Source organism: Otolemur garnettii, unplaced genomic scaffold (assembly GCF_000181295.1).
Source record: "Otolemur garnettii isolate 467f Iridium unplaced genomic scaffold, OtoGar3 scaffold00041, whole genome shotgun sequence".
In the NCBI taxonomy this organism is placed as follows: Eukaryota; Metazoa; Chordata; class Mammalia; order Primates; family Galagidae; genus Otolemur; species Otolemur garnettii.
In genome coordinates this window covers 6,818,157-6,839,229 of record NW_003852436.1, presented here as the reverse complement: position 1 = coordinate 6,839,229, position 21,073 = coordinate 6,818,157, and the positions used below count along the sequence as shown (strand labels likewise).

At 38.4% G+C, this 21,073-nt stretch overlaps 1 protein-coding gene across 1 annotated transcript in view; it reads left to right on the top strand.

Annotated features, from left to right (window-relative positions):
- Nucleotides 1-21,073, top strand: part of TTC29 (tetratricopeptide repeat domain 29) — a 142,728-nt gene that overhangs the window by 86,018 nt on the left and 35,637 nt on the right. The gene's annotated exons all lie outside the window — the stretch shown is intronic.

The window sequence follows — 21,073 nt, the reverse complement described above, 5'->3', positions numbered from 1 at the left end:
AGTGGAGAGCAAAAATGGACCATTCCCTTGAGAGAATTGTGGGAACACTTCAAAAGAGCAAACATTTGCCTCATAGGAATCCCTGAAGGAGAAGAGGTTACTTCGAAATGCCTGGATGCTGTACTCCAAGAGATAATAGAGAACTTCCCAAACATGGCAAGAGATTCTGAAATCCAGACAGCAGACAGTTTCAGAACCCCAGCATGACTCAATCCAAAGAAAACATCTCCTGGGCACATTATAATTAACTTTGCCAAAGTTGATGTGAAGGAGAAAATTTCTGCAAGCAGCCAGATGTAAGAAAACCATAACTTACAAGGGGAATAATATTAGAATGACTCACTCTGCTGAAAATTTTTAAGCTAGAAGAGGATGGTCATTGACCTTTAACCTCCTAAAACAAAATAACTTTCATCCCAGGATCCTGTATCCAGCTAAACTGAGTTTCATTTATGATGGAGAAATTAAATACTTTAAATACATTCACATGTTGAAGAAATTTGCCATAACTAAACCAGCTACCCAGGATATTCTCAGACCCATCCTTCACAATGACAAGCACAATGCTCTACCACCAAAGTAAAATCACTCAGAAACTTTTGATCAAACTCCACCTTCCATAGTGGCAAAAGGATTAAAAATGTCCACTGGATTTTTGAAAAACTTGACACCTAAAATTCTACCAGGCTTATCAATATTCTCAATTTATGTGAATGGTTTAAATTGTCCTCTGAAGAGACACAAGTTGGCTCTGGATACAAAACTGGATACAAAAACTCAGGCCAGATATCTTCTGCATACAAGAATCTCATCTCACTTTAAAAGATAAATATAGACTCAGGGTGAAGGAATGATCATCTATAATTCAAATATTACTTGCAGATACAATAGGCTTTAAACCAACAAAAGTAAGGAAAGATAAGGATGGTCACTTCATATTTGTTAAGGGCAATACTCAACATGATGATATTTCAATTATTAACAATTTATGCACCCAACCAGAATTCACCTCAATTTATAAGAGAGACTGTAACAGACATGAGCAACTTGAGTTCCTCTAGTACCATAATAGTCAAAGATTTTATCACCCCTTTGGCAGTGTTGGATAGATCCTTCAATAAGAAAGAGCGGACAGTTTCAGAACTGTCTGTTATCTTAGCCATTGCAATCAGGCAAGAGAAGGCAATCAAGGGTATCGAAAGGGTATTTGCTTTATTTATTTAAGCAAATAAATTTTAGACTTGAACTTAACCATTCAATGAGTGGATTTAACAGACATCTACAGAACATTTTATCTAACAAAACTAAATACACATTATTCTCATCAGCCCATGGAACATCCTCCAAAATTGATCCCATCTTAGGTCACAAGTCTAGCAAATGTAAAAGAATATAAATTATTCCTTGTATTTTCTTGGACCATCATGGAATAAAAGTTGAACTCAGTAACAACAGGAATCTGCTTATTCATACAAAAACATGGAAACTAAATAACCTCATGCTGAATGATACCACTATCATAGATGAGATTAAGAAGGAAATTACCAAAGTTTTGGAACAAAATGATAATGAAGACATGAACTATCAGAACCTCTGAGATACTGCAAAAGCAACCCTAAGAGGGAAATTTATAGCATTACAAGTCTTTCTCAAAAGAACAAAAAGAGAGGAAGTCAACAACTTAATGGATCATCTCAAGCAACTAGAAAATGAAGAACATTTCAATCCCAAACCCAGGAGAAGAAAAAAAATAACTAAAATTAGAGTAGAATTAAATGAAATTGAAAACAAAAAAATTTATGCAACAGATCAATCAACCAAAAAGTTGGTTTTTTGAAAAGGTCAATAAAATAAACCTTTGACTAACCTAACCAGAAATAAAAGAGTAAAATCCCTAATTTTATCAATCAGAAATGATAAAGGCCAAGTAACAACAGACTCCTCAGAAACTCAAAAAATCCTTAATGAATATTACAAAAAACTCTATTCTCAGAAGTATGAAAATCTGAAGGAAATAGACCAATACTTGGAAACATGCCACCTTCCTAGACTTAGCCAGTAAGAAGTGTAAATGTTGAAAAAGCCTATATCAGGTTCTGAAATAGCATCAACTATAAGAAATCTCCCCCAAAAGAAAAGCCCAGGACCAGATAGCTTCACATCAGAATTCTACCAAACCTTTAAAGAGGAACTAGTAACTATATTACTTAACCTTATCCAAAACATAAGAAAAGAAGGAATACTTTCCAACACATTCTATGAAGCAAATATCACCCTGATACCCAAACCAGGAAAAGACCTGACAAGAAAAGAAAATTATAGATCATTATCTCTAATGAATAGTGATGCAAAAGTATTCAATAAGATCCTAGCAAACAGAATCCAGCAACACATCTAACAAATTATACATCATGACCAGGTGGGTTTCATCCCAAGGTCCCAAGAATGGTTCAATATATGTAAATCTATAAATATAATTCATCACATAAACAAAATAAAAAAACAAAGACCATATGATTCTCTCAATTTATGCAGAAAAAGCTTTTGATAATATCCACCATCCTTTCTTGATCAGAATGCTTAAGAAAATAGGTATAGAAGGAACATTTCTTAAACTGATAGAGGCCATCTACAACAAACCCACAGCCAACATCATATTGAGTGGAGTAAGATTGAAATCATTTCCACTCAGATCAGGAACCAAGCAAGGTTGCCCATTGTCTCCACTGCTTTTCAACATTGTAATGGAAGTCTTAGCCATTGCAATCAGGCAAGAGAAGGCAATCAAGGGTATCCAAACAAGATCAGAGAAGATCAAACTGCCACTTCACAGATGATACAATTATATATCTGGAAAATCCCAGGGACTCAACTACAAAACTTCTAGAAGTGATCAAAGAACACAGCAGTATCTCAGGATACAAAAACAATACTCACAAACCTGTAGCCTTTATACATATCAACAATAGTCAAGGTGAAAAAACAATCAAGGACTCTATTCCTTTTATAATAGTGCCAAAGAAGATTAACTATCTGGGAGTATACCTAACAAAGGATGTGAAAGATCTCTATAAAGACAGCTATGAAACTCTGAGAAAGAAATAGCTGAAGATGTTAACAAATGGAAAAATATACCATGCTCATGGCTGGGAAGAATCAACATTGTTAAAATGTCTATGCTACCGAAAGCAATCTACAGATTTAATGCAATCCTTATTAAAGCACCTCTGTCATACTTTAAAGATCTGGAAAAATCAGTACTTCATTTTATATGGAAACAGAAAAAACCTCAAATAGCCAAGACATTACTCATAAATAAAAACAAATCAGAAGGAATCGTGCTACCAGATATCCGACTATACTATAAATCTATAGTGATCAAAACAGCATGGTACTGGCACAAAAACAGAGAGGTAGATATATGGAACAGAATTGAAAATCAAGAGATGAACCCAAATGTTTATTGTCATTTGATCTTTGATAAGCCTAACAAAGATGTAAATTGGGGGAAAGATTCCCTATTTAACAAATGGTGCTGGGTGAATTGGCTGGCTACTCATAGAAGACTGAAACTGGACCCACACCTTTTTCCTCTAACAAAAATTGACTCTCACTGGTTAAAAGACTTAAACCTAAGACATGAAACTATAAAAATTCTTGAAGAAAGTGCAGGGGAAACACTTGAAAAAATTGGCCTGGGAGAATACTTTATGAGGAGGACACCCCCTCCCCCTGGGCAATTGAAGCAACATCAAAAAATACATTACTGGGATCTGATCAAACTAAAAAGCTTCTGCACTGCCAAAAACATGGTAAGTAAAGCAAGTAGATATCCCTCAGAATGGGAGAGGATTTTTGCAGGTTATATTTCCAACAAAGGTCTAATAACCAGAATCCATAGAAAACTCAAACTTATTAATAAGAAAAGAAAAAGTGGTCCCATTTCATTGTGGGCAAGAGACATGAACAGAAGCGTTTCTGAAAAAGACAGTCTCATGGTCTACAGACACATGAAAAAAATGCTCATCATCTTTAATCATCAGAGAAATGCAAACCAAAACCACTTTGAGATATCATCTAACTCCAGTAAGAGTAGTCCACATCACAAAATCCCAAAACTACAGATGTTGGCATGGATATGGAGAAAAGGGAACACTTCTGCACTGCTAGTGGGACTGCAAACTAGTACATTCCTTTTGGAAACAAGTTTGGAGAACACTCAGGAATCTAAATGTAGACCTGTCATTTGATCCTGCAATTCCTCTAGTAGATGTATATCCAAAAGGCCAAAAATCACCTGGCAACAAAGATCTTTGCACTAGATTGTTCATTGCAGCTCAATTCATAATTGCCAAGTCATGGAAGAAGCCCCTAGACCCATGAATGGATTAATAAATTATAGTATATGTATACCATGGAATAGTATGCAGCATTAAAAAAGATGGAGACTTTACCTCTTTTATGTTTACATGAATGGAGCTGGAAAATATTCTTCTTAGTAAAGTATCTTAGGAATGGAAAAAAAAAGTGGGCATCCAGTGTACTCAGTACTACTATTAGTACTACTAATAAAGATACTTTACTATTTAGTAAAGTATCTTAGGAATGGGAAAAAAAAGTACACATCCAGTGTACTCAGTACTACTATTAAACCAATTTATAATCACTCACACTTTCATATGAAAGATGAATCACAACTATAGCCCAGGATGGAGGAGGGAAGGAGAGGAGGATGAGAATGTAGGGGGGTGTTTCGATGGGGGGGGTGGTTAATGGTGGGACCACACGTATGGAGCATATTGCAAGGGTACAAGTCAAATCTATCAAGTATAGAACACAAATGTCTTAACACTGTGATTAAGTAAATGAGGTGAAAGATACGTTAATTAGTAGGATGTAAACACTCCAATTTGTACAAATAATCAACACATTGAATCCCACAAAGGCATAAATGTATTCATGATCTATGTATATATGACTTAATTAAGAAAAAAACCCAAAAATTATAATATGAAAACAAAATTCATCAGATCGATATTTCATTTACTCTTACAGTCAAGATTTATCACCTGTACTATTATTTCATTATTCCCTATACAAGACAGTAGCTCTCTTCATGTTTACATACATGTTAGCATCTTTAGAGTAGCTTACAGTAGCATCTCATAGTAGAATGCAAATAAATAACCCACAGTGGTCTCCTCTCATCTGCAGTTTTGCTTTCCATGATTTGTTACCTATAGTTAAATACATTCTGAAAATATTAAATAAAAAATTCCAGAAATAAACAATTTATAATTTTTAAATTGTGCACTCTTCTAAGTAGCATTATGAAATCTCGTGTTGCCCTGCTCCATCCCACTTGGAACATGAATCAACCCTTTGTCCAGAGTATGCATGCTGTACTCACTACCCGCTCATGACTGCATAGGAAAAGGCACAGTAAATATAGGGGTCAGCATTATCTACAGTTTTAGGCTCCACAGGGGGATTTGAAACATATTTTCCACAGATAAGAGGAAACTACTTTATCAGAAAAAATGCTTAAATTAGGCAGCACCTGTGGCTTAGGGAGTAGGGCGCCAGCCCTATATGCTGGAGGTGGCTGGTTCAGCCTGCCCGTGGCCAAAACTGCAAAAAAAAAAAAAAAAAAAAAATCTTAAATTAGTATTTTAGCAATTTATGATTTATTTGATATATATCTATTAATAATGGAGTATATGTATCATGTTTGTAAAGTAATACATTCTTAAGAGTTTCACTAAGTAATCATGATGAAATTTTATTTATTCTTAAAACACGATAGATGTAACAACGATAAAGCCATTCTGTATAAGAAGTCACTTCTAACAAAAAAATGAATGATTTATAATGTTTAGCTGACATAGTTTGGGCGGAGATAATTCCTACAGTTGTTCCCTTTTAGTTTCTCTATGTAGCTTACCTCTTTTTTGACAGTTATCCCATTATTTATAGCAGTGGACCCTTAAATCAGATGACAATCTAGCTGATATACAGATGTCTTGGCAGATGTCACAAACATACATAGAAATTTCCTTTTTGGTCTAATAAATGAGGAGACATTTTTATCTACCTCTTAAACCATTAAGCAACACAAACAAACTTGAGTTCTCCATGGCTCCTATGTGGTGTGATGGTATAGTAAAAGAAAAAATATCCAGCAATCTAAACTAAAAGTAATTTAAATTTCTACTTAATTATCCTTAAAGTGTAAAAGGGATCATCTCGTCTCATAGCACCATTACTTCTTAAAACCCTCTTTCTTTCCGTTTCTTTAATTTTTCAATGTATCTATCATGGACTATTCTGAAGCCTATATCTTCACTCCCTAAACCCAAAAGTTTCCTCCTACACTCCACTCACATGTGATTTTTACTCCTATCCTTTCTCTCTCCTTTTGCTTCCTTTTCTCTCTTAGGTCAATAAATCTTGGCTCTTTCCCCAAGCTCATCTCTCTTTCTTACAACCCCATTTACCCCCTAAATTATAACTCTGATCTGTATAACAGAACCCAATAGGGGTAAGTTTGGTTTGGGAGAGAAAGAAAGGAATGCCAAGTAGGTTATGCCAGAATTAGTCTGGGAAAGGAATGGGGAGCAAATACACTTGCATTAATCATACTCTCTTGTGCTGTACTGTATGTGACAGATGCTTAAAAACTTCATGTCAGAAGGAAAAAAACTGTAAATAAAATAAAAGAGAGGGAAAGGAAATGAAAGTAGTCAGGTCAAAGGAGGAATCAAAAGGAAGGTTATCTGAGGCTCAATTTTCATTTAGATCCTTTATGCATTATTTTCAATATTCCCATCCTAGAAAGTTCTAGGATGGGCTCAGTGCCTATGGCACTGAGCTGCTAAGGCACCAGCCACATACACCTAAGGTGGAGAGTTCAAATCCCCAGCCCGGGCCCGCCAAACAACAATGATGGCTGCAACCAAAAAATGGCCAGGCATTGTGGCGGGCACCTGTAGTCCCAGCTACTTGGGAGGCTGAGGCAGGAGACTCGCTTGAGCCCAGGAGTTGGAGGTTGCTGTGAGCGTGATGCCATGGCACTCTACCCAGGGGGATAGCTTGAGGCTCCTCCGTCAAAAAAAAAAAAAAAAAAAGAAAGTTCTAGGATGTATGGTAGGAGGGATGCTACACTCATTAATATATGTAGTCTGAATCAGTTTGTCTCTGAGAGCCAGTACTTGTTTTCATCTGCGTTTTCACCATTCCCCGTCAGCTTTTGGCTATATAAGAATAATGACTGAGCGATGACAGCTGGGGCCAGTTTAATATGGCATCATAATACTTGGTTAGAGTTTCCCAAAACAGGTGTATAGATGCTCGCATGTGCCACCAAGTCTTTGATCAGGAGATGTTTGCATGAAGTAAAGGTAGTAAAATACTAGTATTTCTTAGATAAAGCATACGTAAGGGAACATGCTTTTAGAGAGTACATTTATTAATTCTTTGCAGGGAGAGGGCAACAATGTGGTTACAATGATAGGTTTTAATATCAAACTAATCAAAAATGGAATCCCAGCTCTGCTACCACCGCACCATGTGACACTGGCAAATGACTTAATCTTTTTGAGAATTAGTTTCTTTATCTGTAAAGTGGTGATAGTTCTACTCCCTAACTCAGCATTGCTATGTGAAAATTAAGCAAGAGAACTAAGCTTGTAGCATAGTGCCCAAAACAGAGAAACCAATAATTATTATGTATACAGGGGATGTCAAAAAATGTATGCACAGGTTTTTTTTTTTCTTTTGAGACAGAGTCTCACTCTGTGCCCTGGGTAGAATGCCACGGTATCATCATAGCTCACAGCAACCTCAAACTCCTGGACTCAAGAGGTCCTTTTGCTTCAGCCTCCTGGGTAAACGGTTTTCACGTGTAAGATACTATGTCACTACAGGCTGTATTATACTTAGCACTGGATAATGGTAGCAGTGATCCTATAGCAGATAACATTCATTGAGTGTGTATTCGAGGTGCCTGCTTTATTCCTATTTTTTCCTAATTGTAATTAACTACATTTATCACCTATAAATCACATAGTGCTTAAACTAAGAACAAAATTTTATAGAAATCTTTTTTTAAAAAAATCAGATGTAAGGGTACAAACTAGAAAACTTTTTATTATTAATATATTAATAACTTTTCTTTGAGAAAAAAATCGCATTTAATTTTTTAAAAAGAGGAATTTCAGTTATTTCTTCATTTAAACATCAGAGCTATTCACTTCCCATTAAATCGAAGTCATCTTTACTTGCCAATTAGAAGGCCTTACTAAAATTTATCCTTCGGTTCTTGGTTTAATGGTCCCAGTATCTGAGGGGAGCTCAGATGCTGCCAGAGAGGAAATCACGGCCCCTCCTCCCAGAGGACGGCTGGTTATCATTATACAGAACATGCAGACAATCCTGCTTGCAGCCAGTTTGCCTCCTGGTCCTGTGTAGTTCATCACTGGCTTCTGAAGCATGCTAAAGAGGACTCGCCATTAAGCCTGAGACGATTCAGGTGTAAGCTCAGGGGTCTCAGTAGTCATTTTCCTGCTTTACGTCAGAATTCTCATCTGCTTCATCCTTGCGTCCCACGGCCCACCTCAGGCAGTCTCCTTGGGGAATCTGCAAGGATCAGTTGTTACAGATCCAGGTCCCCCCAATTGTTGCCACCCAGACATCTTCCTATTCAGCATCACCCCCTACACACACTAACACACAGACTCCCACCATTTACACAAATATCACTTATTTCATTTTCATTTCATATGCTTTGCTAAGTAATGTTCAAAATATCCAGTATCTGACAAGCAAAAGAGAGAATTTTAAAATATATGTAAAAAGAAAACAGTTGTATTTCCTAGTAATAATGTTTTAGAAAAAAATCATTTTCAAAAGGGATTTATTTTCAAACTGCATAGAAATCATATTACTCAAAACCGGTAAGCAATAATTTAAGTCACAGTATAGGCACGAATTCCACATCTGATCTTATTTAATTCCTTTTTGAACAGTAGCCTTACTTGGAAAATAGCATAAGTAGTTTATAGAAAATGCATTTTAATAATTTGAGAATTAAGAAAAGGGTAAAATGTTTACTAATAATTTTGTTACTGTTATCTTTCTATTTAAAGTTATGACCTTCCCACAACATTAAAACAGGTAACTTTATAGTAATAATTTCAGTTTCTGTGGCAAAGGTTTCAGGATAAAATCTTAGCAAATTGAATCAATTTCTAAAATTTCCTCATCAATTGGGAGTTTTAACTCCCTTAAAATACTTTTTAATTTAATTAAAAAATTTTCTCTAAGGGTTATTTTTCTTTATAATACTACAGCTTAGGAAAAGAGCATATGGATTTTTTTCTACTTTTTAAATGACAAATACATTATAGTATTTGTCATAAGTGCCAGTGCTTACTTAAGTGCCAAAAGCCTTATAGAAAACCAGCAAGCTTAAGAAAAAAATAAAAATATGTATTTTAAAAAATAGGAATCTGTAAAGTAAAAATTTACAATTCACAGATTCTCATGGAAATGAGGAGATGTTTTGCATTAGGAAAGAAACTTTGTGGCCTAAAATAATATAAATGCTAATTTTCTAGTAATACAATGTATTGCTTCTTTAAATGTGAAAGTCAGTTTTAGATTTTCTTGAGCTCTCAGTAACATTTGAACTGAAACTTGATGATTAATTTACCTATTCGTTAAAAGAGAAACTGCTGCTACCGTAGCTCTTTACAAAGTGGCTGGCATGTTTGTTTCCAGGTATTCACATTTTAAGGAACAGTATAAAAATTTCTGGTATTCATCATGACAGGAAGTGAAGGATAATAATTTTTATTTGGTTCATCCTTAAGAGGGTGAGTTCCAAGAATCTGAAAATGGAGCACTCTAATCAACGCCGAGAATAGGGACATATGGAACGTAACGTATGTATTCTCCTTAAAGTTCAAGGCCTAGCATATGAAAATGTTCTCTGGAGCAATAAAGCAACCTGCACAGTTCATCACAAGACTAATTGTATGACAGGCCTAGAGGCAATGGCACAGCTGTTAGCGCACGTTGATCTAGAGACCGCGAAAGAAGAAGAGGCATCACACCTGGAGGAACCCAGAGGGGATTATGGGACTCGATGTGTTAAACAGAAATTAGTGTGCGGGTCATACTTCATCATTACAAACTTCACCAAATTATACATTTTTTCCTCTACGAGATGAAAGGTTTAACTTCACAAGGAAAAACATAACTGAACATCTTAACACTTATCCAAAATATTTTCAAAGGTGTCTGTAGAATGGGCAATCACTTGATTGTCACTTATCAACAATGTTGACTTTAGAGATTATTCGGTATAATTATGGCTCAATAAAAATAAAAGATACTAGGGTTTGAAAAATAGCATTAATACTATATTCCTAATATTCAGTTCATATACTTGTGAAGAAACTTTTTTATCCAATCATTTCAACTTTCTCCCTTAATAAATAGATAAGTTTAATTAATAACTAATGAAATGAACTTGTTTAAGAGTAAGTTGCCTTTTTCCTCATGAATATACACCATTGACCCTCACTTTTTTTTTAACAATGAGGATGGCTGGGCATAGAGAAACAGAAGGAAGGTAGTGAAGAAACCAGCCAGTTCACAAAATGACAATTGGTTCCTGAATAATCAAGGATTGATTATATAAATGTGTATGACTGGTTTCTTTTGTGAGCATTTCAAGGGAGAAGTTTAATATTCTTTTGTATAAGAATGCAAAGAATGGAAAGTCAAATAGTATCAAAGCTCGACAAGGATGTGAGATGACAGAAATGGCAGTTAGGAACTTAGGCTGGTACATGTATAGACGTTCAAAGAGAGATGGCGTGAGTGAAACTCAGTGGGTAATTACCCTGATTGCTACTCCTGTGTGTATCTGCCCCATAGAAACTCCTCAGGGACCCAATAGAGAGCGCTTATGGAGGGGAAAGGTAGTAGGAGTGGGAAGGGAGGATGAAGGAGAAAAAAATATGGGAAACAATCGAGAGAGCACAGATAGGCCAATGAAAACAGTGTGCCCTGCTCTAGGGAGTGTGACGAATTCAGTTCCATGTCTAGATTTTCAAAATAAATAATATAAAATAACCCAGTCACAAAATGCTTTTGATTGCAGCCTGAATATATTTCCTGGTTCTTGCTCAAATACACAGTTTTAGACATTTTATAAAAGCTTACAACTACAAGGCATTTTTTTCAGTTTCTATAAAAGCATGGGCCATGGCAGATGCCCGCTTTTGCACTGTTGAACTAACAACATTGACGTCTTGGTTTGGGTTTCCCCAGAAGCTGACTTTGAGACAAGGATTTGAGTTTTTGGGAGGAATTCTACCATCAGGGCAGCCTGGCCAAAGAAGGAAGCCAACAAAAAGTGTGTTGCCAAGCCAGTTACCACATGGCAAAGGGAGCACAGTTCTACGGGAACACTCCAGGAAACAGTGGAGAAACCAATCAGATATCCTAGTGGAGAGATAAGGGAGCTGGTGCATTTATTCACCAATTCCCATCATTTGTTGGGTGAGAGTTCCTTCCAGAAACACTAAACTTCTCTGGAATTCCAGTTCACCACGAGCCCAGACTCAGACAGAACATCCCAGATGCTGGCACAAGCAGCACTTGGGCACAGAGCTGAGGAGGGGACACTGACAGAGAGCAAAGCACGTTTGACTTCCGGGCTTCCTTTTCTGTACCTGTAAAACAGGGATGGCAAAAATTACTATGGCAATTATGTGCCTAGCATTTAATAAGCATTCAATAAATTTTAGCTCTCTTTTGTTTTAGTAATCAAGAATTACTCATTTGAAACGTATGAAATCCCAAATAATAATGGATGCACACAGATATTTAGCTATCACATTGTTCGCATAGTCATTATTAACATAGAGATTTAGCTAAAACCGTTGTTGCAATGCTATGAGCCCTGTTCATAATGATGAAAAATCCAGAAAAAGATAAATGTAAAAGAATTCCATGTTGATTAAATCATGGTTGAGTATCCCGTGCTGAAATACAATGCAGCCAATAAAAATTACATAATATATATTTTATAACAACAAAAGTATTATTAATATGTAAAACAAATTAATAAGCTTATAAGACAATGTACATTATGACCCCACTTGCATATTTACTTGTTTGCATAAATAACGTGAAAAGACTAGAAGCCCTCAGTTATTTTTGCTGGTTATTTGAGGATGTTGAAACAACAAATGACTTTTTTCTTTTTAGGGGGGGAGGGCAAAAGACATATAATCTGTATTCTCCCAACATATTCTACAAGTAATTAATTTTATAATTAAAAAACTATTTAGAAAGAAAACTATTACTTCTTTTCATTCCATTAAATTGTAATGGAAACATTCAATTAACGTTTTCAATGGGTTTTATATAGACTGTTCATAGCAAAAATCTTCAGCATAGGCTTGATCATAGCAGTTAGTCATTTCAACAGCTCATCTCAACCCAAAACATTGAAGAAAATTGTTGAAGTCCTAACAGGTAGTAAAAGAATTAAAAGGTGAATTCACAAAGTGAAAGATATTTATATAAATTATAGAGCAAAAACAATAAAATAGGGAGGAAAATATAGCCCTGTTGCTTTTGATGTCCTGAATAATTTTGTCTAAAGTCCACGTGATCAAGAGTAGTAGTAACTAACTACGTTGATGATGGGCTGTTCCTTGTCTTAAACTTCAGTTTGGTGCACGTTGTTGAATAAGTCTGGGCAATTTCTTTCTGCTCAGGTAGAATCTTCCTACACTGCAAGACTGCAGGGCCCACAGGAGAAACAGACATGTCTGACAAATACTTAGGCCATCCTGTGAGAAGGGCCAAGAGCTAGAGAGGCGAGAGGGAAGCTTCTCTTTATCTGGAGCTTGAGAGGATAGCGTCTGCTTTGAACCTTGCAAGAAGAGTGGTAGCTGTTCCCTCATTGGAGAGGAAGCAGCGAAAGGAAAGGCCTGGGAGGGCAAAAGTATATCCAGCCCCTCTGCAGGGGGAAATGTTGAGTTGAAAGAGGGGGGCTGTTCCTAGTGGGGATGTTGGGAGAAACGCTGCTTGTAGAAAAGAATACGGAGGCTTGGATTAAATAACCTGCCCACGGTCACAAAGGTTGCAAGCGCAGAGCTGGACGAAGCCCATGCCACGAACTGTGAACATTGTTGCAGTTGGCGGAGTCCTCAGTAGGATGATTTTAAACTCATTGGTTGAGTCTCATCACAAATCTCCCACATACATTTTTAATAACATTCTCATCTGTTCTACTTGATGAACTACCTATTGGCATAAATAACATTTTGTTATTTTTGTCCTGTAGAAATGATTGTTCAATAACACTTGAAATTTAAAAAAAATCTGGTAGAGGAGAATGCTTAGAATTTGGGGGAAAATGAAATAGGAGAGAAAGATGTGGTCCTTCCTGTACATGAGTGATTTTCTTTTTCTTTTTTTTTCTTTTTTTTTTTTTTTTTTTGTAGTTTTTGGCCAGGCCTGGGTTTGAACCCACCACATATGAACCCACCACATATGAACCGGCATATGGGGCCAGCGCCCTACTCCTTTGAGCCACAGGCACCACCCTACATGAGTGATTTTCAACCAATATGCCACAGCATGCTGTAAAAGGATCTTAGGTGTGGCGCAAAATTTTTTAAAAATCATTAATTAAATTATTTTCAAAAGAAGTCCAAAGCACAGTAAGTATATTCTTTTTTTACTCTTTTTTTCTTTTTGCAGTTTTTGGCCAGGGCTGGGTTTGAACCTGCCACCTCTGGTATATGGGGCCAGCGCCCTACTCCTTTGAGCTATAGGCACTGCCCCCCTCCTTTTTTATTAACATAATTTAAGTGTGCCACAGGAGTTTAACTATAGGTTCAAGTGAGCTGTGAGATAAACAAGGTTGAAAAACACTGCTGTAGATCTTAATTTTATCTGTTGCCATCTCAACCATTATCACAACATGATAATCATGACATCATATTGTGGTTTCACAAGAGCTTGGCCCCCAGACTCACAGAGCCTGACTCAAAATTCTAGTCCAGCTGTTTCTAATCCTGTGATCTTGGGTGAGTTATTTAGTTATTTAACCTCTCTCATTTCTTGGTTTCCTCCCTTGCAGCATGAAGATTATACTTGTACTTAAAGTATAATGTGGTTGTGAGGATTGAATGAGTTATATACAGAAGGCATTAAGAACTGTGTCTGGTGTATGGGACTTCCTCAACAAATGCTAGTGAAAGTTACAGAACAGTGGAAGTATGATTTGCTTGGTTAATGTAAGGATTATGTTATTCCTGCTGCCGCCACTGACTTAACAGATCACAGACAAGTTTCTAAGCACCCCCTGCTTTGTAAAATGAAAATGACATTTATTAATATAGCACATTGATGAAAATTCCAATGGAATAGTAAAGAGATAATGGTTTATTGGTCCTTATTATTATACTGCAAATGATTTAACTATACATTTTTCCTAAATTTAATTAAACATATTCATTTTCCCTATGAACTTATATTAGCTTACAGCAGAGTGTTTATTATCTGCATTTTATATGTTTATAATATCATAGATATTAAAAAACAAATATTTCCCTTTTAAAATATTATGTAAATAAACATTAATATTCATCATAAGGTTTCAAAGCCAAAATTACTTTTTAATTGTTTATTGTAATAGATTATGTGGGAATGGAAAAGTACTACCCAGGCAATCATTACAATCTTCAGTATCAGTTTTGAAAGTACCAGAAAGGCCACCAAATTGGGAGTCAGATGTCCAGGGTTCTCATTGTCTCTTTGCCACCAAGCCCTTTGGCTTTAGACAAGTCTGTTAATGACAGGGCTATGTTGTTATAACCTTGGTTGACAATAAGGCGGGTTGCACCAAGAAGATTCAGAACTTGGAGCCCAGCCTACCTAGTGGCATTGTCAAGCAGGATCTTGATAATGAAATGAGAGACAGAGCCAGACGAGAGTGCTATCTCTGAAATCAGATAGCCTGGGTTCAAATCCTTTCTTCACCACTTATTGGTTGTATGGCTTTAACCTAATGGTTTCATCTCTGCCATGTTTCCCCGAAAATAAGACACTGTCTTATATTTATTTTTTCTCAAGAAGACATACTAGGGCTTATTTTCAGGGGATGTCTTATTTTTATTAGGTATAATACAACAATCTACATTTATTCAAATACAGTTAAGTCATGTTCTTCTGGAATCTGACAGTGGGAGCTGAGCTTGTTGGTGGGGCTGGCACTAGAGATGCATGAACTCCTTTCCCGTAGCAGTTCGCACATGCGCAATAGGATGCCTGCAACCACAGTTACCACACACGCACCTGCGCAAGTGCAAATGGCTTGGAGAAAGGAGCTGTAGCAGATAAAAGGTATTCCAGTCTTCCTTACCGCTCTGCGCCAAAATGCATAGTGTGGCTACCACACCCATCACTAGGTCTTATGATCCGGTTAGGGCTTATATTTAGCAAATGCATAGAAATCTTGCTAGGGCTTATTTTTTGGGTAGGTCTTATTTTCGGGGAAACACAGTATATGCCTCAATCTCCTCACCTTTAAATACAGATAATGGCTGGGTGCAGTGGCTCACACCTGTAATCCTAGCACTCTGGGAGGCTGAGGTAGGAGGATTGCTTGAGGTTAGGAGTTTGAGACTAGCTTGAGCAACAGTGAGACCCAGTCTACTAAAAAATAGAAAAATCGGCAAGACTTCATAATGAACACCTGAAGTCTCAGCTACTCAGGAGACTGAGGCAGGAGGATCACTGGAACCCAGGGGTCTGAGGTTGCCATTAGTTAGGCTGACTCCATGGCACTCCAGCCTGAGCAACTGAGTGAAACTCTGGCTAAATAGAAGGGCGGTGGGAGGACAATAATAAAAACAATGCCCACTCAAGGGGTGTTGAGAAGAGTAAGTTAGTTAATATGTGTGCTCTTAAGAACAATCTGTGACTTATTCATCCAGCAAATATCTTTGGAGCTCCTATTGCCAACCCCTGTTTCAGGCACTTGGGATACAGGAATAACAAAACAGACAAAGATCTTGTCCTCACTGAGCGTCCATCCCATTGGAGGAAATGGACAATGAAGATTAAACATAATAAACAAGTGAATGAGATGGCATAGTAGACAGTGATAAGCACTATCGGGGAAAAAAATGCAACAAAGGGGTGATTCAGGAGTGCCCTTGCAAGTGGTGCGATGGAGGAATTGTGAATAGGTGCCCAGAGGTTGACCTGTGAGGAAAGACTGGAAGCAGGCGAGAGAATGAGCCCCGCAGGCAACTGAGGGAAGTGCGTCCCAGGCAGGCATGATGACCAGTGCAAGAGCTCTACAGTGGCCATGTGCTGGGACTTTGGGGTCCGTGAGGCTGGAGAGAAGTAAAAGGGAGAAGAGGGGAGATAAGGAGTAAGCCCACAGCTGCCCTTACAGACTATTTTCAAGCAAGGTATTTTCTTTTTCTTAGTGAAAAGGAGTTCACTACAGGCAAAGGAATGACATAAAAATAGTTAGTATTGGTTATTATTACCCATTATTATTAAGCTGTGTGATGAAAAGTTAGCAAATGCTAATTGGCAAAGCTGTGACCAGGCGAGCACAAAGCTGACATCTGGAAGGTCAGACACTGGGCTGCAGTGGATGTCCGCCTACATGCGTGGAGAATGGCTTCTGGCAGTGGGGGCAGGAGGCAGTGAGCTGAAATGAAGGGCAAGGTCAGCACAACCATGTGCAGGACTATCCAGCCATAGGCATCTCATGCTTGAGAACCTGGGCTTCAAAGTCCAGTAGACCTGGTTTCTCCTCCACCACTTCACTGTGTATCCTACAGTCAGGTACTCACCCTCTCTGCACTTTTTTCTCTCCTTTGTCCAATGGGAATATTAATATATATCTCAGGGCTTTGTGAAGGTTAAATATTGAATATTATTCACCATGAATATTAAACCTTCTGCATGTGTAATTTCTGCACAATAAATGGTAGTGACTGCTTTCGTAAGCAGCTAGCACCAAGCCTCAGGGGATGGGTTCAGGGTTGGGACTTCAACTCACATACATTAAGGGCAGCGAGATAGAAAGCTTACCAGGCAGCACCATGACTGAACGTCAGGCCACAGCAACAGCCTGCACCGCACCGTGGCTCCACAGGTGGGCTGCACGCTGGGGGCTTGGTCTCAAAGGACAGAGGAAAAGCCCAGTCGGTCCATGGAAAACTAATTTGGCCCTGGCAGACCAGAAACAGGAATGGTCCCGGGGACTGGGCCAGGTCTAAATTACCATATGGAGAACCTGGAGGTCGGCAGAGCTAAGGAGCAGGGCACCTGGCAAGCTCCCACTCTGTGGTTATATCCTCCTCTCTCCTGTTCTTCTGGGCTCCGTAAATCTCAATGTCTAAGTATTGATAAGTAATTGGAAAGTGCCAGATAGAATGGTAATTTTCTAGTGTATGCTATAAAACCTAAAGCTTTCTATAAGAACGCTAGCAGCAGTTTGTTTCGCCATTTTATTTTCTGCTCATATGTTATTTCAGAGCTGATCAAAGGCATCGGTTGCAAAGAATAAAATAAATCACACATCTAAATAAACCACTAAAGAGTGTTAAATTGATTTAAGTGATTTTAGGAATATTAATATTTAAAACTTCTCTGTCCCAAGCCTCTTTATGACTACCTATCGCAATAATAACTACCATTTCATTCTACCATTCTTCATCTTATAATATTACACAGTAAACTGTGTAAAAAACATTATTTTTTAGCACTGGAATGGAAGCGTAGGTTTTCAGCTGCTTATTTATGTTTAAATATCTTGAATTTTATTCAGTCAATAAAAGCACACTCAAGTAATGCCTTATTATATTCTTTGCATAGGTTGAAGTGAATAAAGAACAGTTTCTTTTATTATCGTTAAAGAAAACTTTGCCTTCCACTCACTTTCCTTTGCTGTAAATTTAATTCTAAGCAGCATGTATTTCAAGGTTAGCTCTAGTCTGGAGCAATGTCCTAGCTTCATAATTTGGCATCTTTGGTTTATCTGAAAATATTAGTAAAATTGAACAAGTGATTTTGAGGGTTTTTTTTTTTTTTTAAATACAGTGGAGGGAAACAAGGTATTCACAGTCTGCAGTGTTAATATCAATGAGCATTTCTCTGAGGGCAGGTGTGGGTACCAAGGCATCCAGCACATTGCCTTAGTGTTGGAGCTGCCCGGGCTACACAGTTTGACAGCCGGGTATACGAGCAAAGACTCACTGCATGAGAAAAGTGACTCAGACATCTGGATCACAGCACAAGCTTTCAAAGGCATTTCCGAACTGTTGATGCATTTGTACTCACCTGGCTCCCCTGCCTTGGCCAGGGCTCGCTTGGCATTTTCCTCTCCACCTGGGCGGCCTGTCTTCCTCTTTTTTCTTTGGACTTTAGCAAGTTCCCTTTTCCCTTACAAGTCACCTCCATCTGCTGATGTGTCAGTGTGGCCCTTCTGCCACGCTGCTTGCTGAAAAAATTCTCAAGATGAAGAGCCGTGGCGTCCTCCCTGCCTGAGCCTCAGCTCCGTCTCCTGCCTGCCTCTGCTCAGCGTCCTGCCCCACACTGGCTTGTTTTGTCAATAACCATTTATTTGTTGCTGGAATAGTAGCAGCCATTACATCTGACCTCCCTGTTTCATCAATTATGGATAGATTATTGGATGTGAACATCTGCAAAAGCTTGCTGTTGAACTCACCTCCTGGCTGGGATTAGATAAAGTACTAAACTGTTGTTTATTGTCAGGCCAAAACTCTACTGGAAGCCGGGGTATTCCAAGAGGAGCAGCCCCATCTGAAGTACCCCAAATCATTTCCTAGTGCCACTGTCTCCCTTAAGATCCCAGGCATTTATTATTTACACTTCTTACTAGTTATAACCTACTTGATAAAAGCTCTTGGCAGGCATTCCATTTCTAGTCATTGTCACTTCTGTCAGAATGGAAATGACTCATAAATTGTTTCCTTGTCTCCTCCATCACCATGAAAGGGTAATAGAGGGAGCGGCTCCCGTGTGAAAGCGTTCAGAGGAAGACTTTTCTACCACGTTTTATTTTAAAGAAACGTGTCTGTACAGCCTGATATGAAAGCATTACATCCTGGATCTAAATTAGGGTTTACTGAGTTGACCAGAATAATGGCCTGAGGTGGTAAGGATATCAGATTGTACACAGAGAATATGCTCAAAATGTTTTTCAAGGTTTTCATGGATTTTTGAGCAAGGGAAGCCAAAAATGAATTTTTATTGAAATCCTGCCTATACGTGAGAAAGAAATCCAGTAAGAGGGATTCTGACTAGGTGGTAGCTTTGCCACTGGGGGAGTGACAAGTCACCTAATGCGAATCAGTTCATGCAGAAGCACAGAAATTTTCATAGCATCAGTGTTTATTAAAACCTTCTAGATAATCGCTCACGAATATAGAGTGCTCCCTGATCTTTTCCTGGGGAGACAGAGCTCATCTTGTTCCAGGTGGCCAAAGGGAAGAAGGTGAAGTGACCGGGGCGGGGGGAGGGGGGGAATGAGGGATATACTTTGTCACTGTATTGGTCACTTCTCACAGACTACCTCTCTGCCTCAGGCTGTTGCCTGCGAAGATGGGAACTGTATTTGTCCTTCCTTATTCTAGAGTATAAATAATATTTGTACCTTTTAATGACTATCCTGATGTAGTTCAGTTTCTGATGCACCTGTCGCTACTTGGGCTTGTGATGGGAGAATGTTTGTTTGAGAATATGAGTAGACAAAACAAGCATACCTTCTGATGGGGGAACTCAGGCCACACATCGTGAAGTTTCATGTAAGGCTTCTTCTGTGAATTTTGTTTGTTTGCTGATACTTACTCTCCAGAACCAACTGCTACCTTAAAATTTTCACGTATTTTCCATTTGCCATAGTTACAAAGTATCATATTGTTTCTTTTAGTGAGTGAGCTGGAGTGCAGAAGTCAATGCATACAACAGCTCATTCTATCCACATCCATGTTTCTACTGCGGGCTTCTGCATGAGTCCCTTCCAAGGACTCTGCAACGTTCAGTGTTAACATAAGGCTAGGAGTTATGGGTACAGTGGAGAGAAAAACAGATATGGTCCTGTCCTCAGGACCCTGAGAACTTAACTGGAGACAGACAGATAGTAAGTGAATAAGTGTGACAGTGGTAAGTGCTAGAATAGCATGAAGAAGTGGTGTGACCTGGATCCGTGGCACAATGGAGAGTGCCTTGGAGCTCTAGATGGAGGCATTCAAACAAGCGGTGTGTGTGTGTATGCGCACGCATGTGTGTGTTCGTGTGCATGTGCGTGTGTGGTGTGTGGGTATGCGCGCACGCGCACATGTGTGTGGTGTATGTGTGCGTGTGCACATATAGTGTGTGTACAAGCCCTGCAAGAGTTGAAAGTGAAATGAGAAAAATCTATGTGGGCAGAAGGACCTGCAGGTAACAAGGGCCTGGAGGCAGAGAGAGCTGAGCTCCCTGCTGACAGTGGGTGGCTGGAGTGACGTTCCCAGAGCCCTGCACATTGCAGCAAGTTACAAATGTTGACATTTCTGCATCAGCCAAGTGGATGAAAATACATGTTAGCTCAAATTAGATTTAACTGGCCTTTCATGTGATTCTGCTTGCCACCACCGCCTTCAGTTTCCATAAATAACACAGACTGACATTACTGGTGATGTTGTCACAGGTGGAATGGTTTGCCTCACTCACTTTTCATCCCAGAAACATCATCAAGTGAAGTTTGAGAATTTCTCAGTTAAAAGAAACACTAAAACTTTTTTTCCCTTCATACCATCTCTGACAAGGGAATCACTGTTCCTTACGTATAAACTGTGTCTACTGGCCTTCCTCTCTAGCCGTGGAAGATCAGGAGCTGACTTTTCTTGTTTTTCCTGTGCAGCAGCAGTCAGCAGGTTCAATCCATTGGCATGATGTGGCTGGTCCCCTGGTGTTCCTTTACACTGGTGCACACTCTCACCTCTGCCATTACTAA